The following is a 4,376-nucleotide window of genomic DNA, read 5'->3' on the forward strand; positions in this document are numbered from 1 at the left end:
CTGGAGGTAGTTTTCTCCTTGTATAGACACATACAATGAGAGAAAGTATCCTAAGGGAGATTTTCGTTCTATGCTTAGTGATGAATAGTGATATTAAGGATACTGTCCTAATTGGTATAGACACATACAATGAGAGAAAGTATCTTAAGGGAGATTGTCGTTCTATGCTTAGTGATGAGAAGTAATTATTAAGGATACTGTCCTAATTGGTAGGACGTATTTGGGTGCAGGGAAAGGATGGGGCCTGCCAAGGGGTTAACCAAGGTCCTGGGGTTAATAAACTATTCCATATAAGTTAGGATCATATTAAATCCTGCTTTGGTCAGTACAGGTTTTTTTTTTTTATTGCCCCACAACTGTTTTTTAACTGTTTACCAAATGTTTTCAAAACCTATCCCTTTTTCTTTACGTTTATTTCTTTCCAAATTATTATTATTATTATTATTATTATTATTATTATTATTATTATTATTATTATTATTATTATTATTATTGCTAGCTAAGCTACAACCCTAGTTGGAAAAGCAGGATGCTATAAGCCCAAGGGCTCCAACAGGGAAAAATAGCCAAGTGAGGAAAGGAAATAAGGAAATAAACTACATGAGGTATTATGAACACTTGGAACATTCTAAATACAGTAATAACATTAAAACACATGTTTTATATATAAACTATAAAAAGACTTATGTCAGCTTGTTCAACATAGAAACATTTGCAGCAACTTTGAACTTTTGAAGTTCTATCGATTCAACTACCCGGTTAGGAAGATCATTCCACAACTTGGTGCCACTATTAGCTTTTTTTTTTTTTTTTTTTTTTTTTTTTTTTTTTTTTTTTGCCTTGTATTTAACATCATTTAAATGTACTTAGGATATAGAAATTGGGAAAGCTAAAGGCCAATAAGAAGAAGAATAATAACTAAACTTTCGTATATATTTAGTTCCCCTGATATATTGTATTAATATATATTCCTTTGGCTTTGTTGTTATTCAAGGTCAGAATTGTATGCTCATTTTGATTAATAGCGAATTTTTTTTTTTTTAATGAAAAACAAAAATATCCTTCGATCAGTTTTGAAAAGTACAAGAACGATGGTAACGATTTACGCATCCTTTTGATTAATAGCGAATATATATATATATATATATATATATATATATATATATATATATTTAATGAAAAAGAAAAATATCCTTTGATGAGTTTTGAAAAGTATAAGAGCAACGGTAAGATTACGCATCCTTTTGATTAATAGTGAATATATATATATATATATATATATATATATATATATATATATATATATATATATATATATTTTGAATGAATGAATGAAAGAAAAATATCCTTCGATCAGTTTTGAAAAGTATAAGAACGATGGTAAGATTACGCATCTGATCAAATTTTTGTTTTGACGATGAACTGTTTAAACCAATCAAATTCAGCTTATGGTAAACCCTTCTAATCTTACAAAGTCAAAAGTAGCCACTTCAAATACCTGAGTAGGACGACTGTACCAAGAGTCCTGAAGTTATCTGTAATCGTTGATATTTTTTTTTATTTATTTATTTATTTTATTTTTTTTTTTTTTGTTATGAACCCCGAAAACCAATCGATTTTTAGTTAAAAGTTGTCACTTCAAATACCTGAGTAGGACGACTGTACCAAGAGTCCTGAAGTTATCTGTAATCATTGATAATTTTTTTTATTTATTTATTTATTTTTTGTTTTTTTGTTATGAACCCCGAAAACCAATCGATTTTTAGTTAAAAGTTGTCACTTCAAATACCTGAGTAGGACGACTGTACCAAGAGCCCTGAAGTTGTCTGTAATCGTTGATAATTTTTTCAACTATGAACCCCCAAAACCAATCGAATTTAGTGAATGGTAAAACTTCTATTCTTACAAAGTTAAAAGTAATCACTTCAAATACCTGAGTAGGACGACTGTACCAAGAGTCCTGAAGTTATCTGTAATCGTTGATAATTTTTTTTTTTTTAACTATGACCCCTAAAACCAATGGAATTCAGCGTATGGTAAACTCTTCTATTCTTACAAAGTCAAAAGTAGTCCCTTCAAGTACCTGAGTAGGATAACTGTACCAAGAATCCTGAAGTTATCTGTAATCGTTGATTTTTTTTTTTTTTTTTTTTTTAATGAACCACGAAAACCAATCGACTTTTAGCGTATGGTAAAGTCTTCTATTCTTTCAAAGTCAAAAGTAGTCACTCCAAATACATGAGTAGGACGACTGTACCAGAGTCCTGAAATTATCTGTAATCGTTGATAATTTTAACTTTGAACCCGCAAACCAATCGACTTTTAGCGTATGGTAAACTCTTCTAATCTTACAAAGTCAAATGTAGCCATTCCAAATACATGAGTAGGACGACTGTAGCAATATTCCTGAAGTTATCTGTAATCTTTGATATTTTGTTTGACTATGAACCCGCAAAACCAATCGACTTTTAGCGTATGGTAAACTTTTATTCTTACAAAGTCAAAAGTAGTCACTCCAAATACATGAGAAGGACGACTGTACCAAGAATCCTGAAATTAGCTGTAATCGTTGATGATTTTAACTTTGAGCCCCCAAAATCAATCGACTTTTAGCGTATGGTAAACTCTTCTAATCTTACAAAGTCAAAAGTAATCACTTCAAATACCTGAGTAGAGCAACTGTTCCAAGCGTCTTGAAGTCCACTGGCGACTTCAACTGGCGTAACGACAGTCGCCCGAAGATCTCCAAAATAAAAAAATCAGATTCCTCGATCTTCCTCAGTCTCCAAAGACCCACTGGACTGGCACAGCTAGAGACAAAGTAACGGCGGGCCTCAAAAGCCCAGACGAATGTGAGACACAGAGACACAGCTAGCAGTATATATATACACCCATCCTGGTTGAATATCCATTCGATCATGATATGAATATTCAAGTCTTGGCAATCTCTCCTCGCATAAGATGCTTACCGCTGACGCTGATCGGAACCTGATGAAGCTGTTAATGAGATCGAGTGATTAGCAACCATAGAATTACTTCTTATATTGTTTATTTATTCCCTTATTTCCTTCCCTCACTGGGCTATTGTTTCCCCTGTTGGAGCCCTTGGGCTTATAGCATCTTACTTTTCCAACTAGCGTTGTAGCTTAGATAGTAATAATTGCAATAATAATAATAGTTATTGACTACGGTCTACCCCAAAGCTAAAAGTAAGTCCTTCAAAAAGAGGGCAACCGTGTTTATACAATACAAATGGGTAAAAAGCACGCTAATAGAATTGATAGAAGAATAGAATAGGTTGGAAAAGAGGGTGTCTGTATCTCGAACTGTAATTTGTATAGGTTTTAAAAATGTAGAATAGACAAACTCTAGAATTAATAGAAGAATAGAATAGGTTGGAAAAGAGGGTGTTTGTGTCTTAAACTGTAATTTGTATAGGTTTTATTAATGTAGAATAGACAAACTATAGAATTAATAGAAGAATAGAATAGGTTGGAAAAGAGGGTGTCTGTATCTCGAACTGTAATTTATATAGGTTTTATCAATGTAGAATAGACAAACTCTAGAATTAATAGAAGAATAGAATAGGTTGGAAAAGAGGGTGTTTGTGTCTTAAACTGTAATTGGTATAGTTTTTATCAATGTAGAATAGACAAACTATAGAATTATAGAAGAATAGAATAGGTTGGAAAAGAGGGTGTTTGTGTCTCGAACTGTAATTTGTATAGTTTTCATCAATGTAGAATAGACAAACTCTATAGAGATGTGATACCTTGGGATGAAGCTCTTTCGCTAATTATCACAAGATCACCTTCATTAATTACTAGTGTGTTCTGTTGCTATCTGGTCTAGAGGTGTAGATTGGATCTTGGGTTAAAGGGTTCTTTACCTTATATAACATTTTTTTTATTTATATAATGGTTTTGATGTCATGAAATTGAAATATCCCTGGCGTTGAAAATTCGGAATAAGGTATTTTTTTCAGATAAAAAAATCGGAATAAGGTATTTTTCAGATAAATAAGATCGGAATAAGGTATTTTTCAGAGAAAAAAAGGTCGGAATTAGATATTTTTCAGAGAAAAAAAAATTTGGATTAAGTTATTTGAAAAATAAATTATTCCAAATTTTTTTTTCTCTGAAAAATATCTAATTCCGACCTTTTTTTCTCTGAAAAATATCTAATTCCGACCTTTTTTTCTCTGAAAAATACCTTATTCCGATCTTATTTATCTGAAAAATACCTTATTCCGATTTTTTATCTGAAAAAAATACCTTATTCCGATTTTTTTATCTGAAAAAAATACCTTATTCCGATTTTATTTATCTGAAAAATACCTTATTCCCATTTTATTTATCTGAAAAATAACTTATTCC

At 31.3% G+C, this 4,376-nt stretch overlaps 1 protein-coding gene across 2 annotated transcripts in view; it reads right to left on the minus strand.

The window, feature by feature from the left end:
- LOC137621445 (bumetanide-sensitive sodium-(potassium)-chloride cotransporter-like) overlaps positions 1-2,840 on the minus strand; it is a 33,580-nt gene extending 30,740 nt beyond the window's left edge. For both annotated transcript variants that reach the window (XM_068351751.1, XM_068351752.1), the window contains exon 1: positions 2,667-2,840. The gene's annotated coding sequence lies outside the window, so the exon portion shown is untranslated. The remainder of the gene's footprint in view (positions 1-2,666) is intronic.
- Positions 2,841-4,376: the final 1,536 nt, after the last annotated feature.

Source organism: Palaemon carinicauda, chromosome 28 (genome assembly GCF_036898095.1).
Source record: "Palaemon carinicauda isolate YSFRI2023 chromosome 28, ASM3689809v2, whole genome shotgun sequence".
Lineage (NCBI taxonomy): Eukaryota > Metazoa > Arthropoda > Malacostraca > Decapoda > Palaemonidae > Palaemon > Palaemon carinicauda.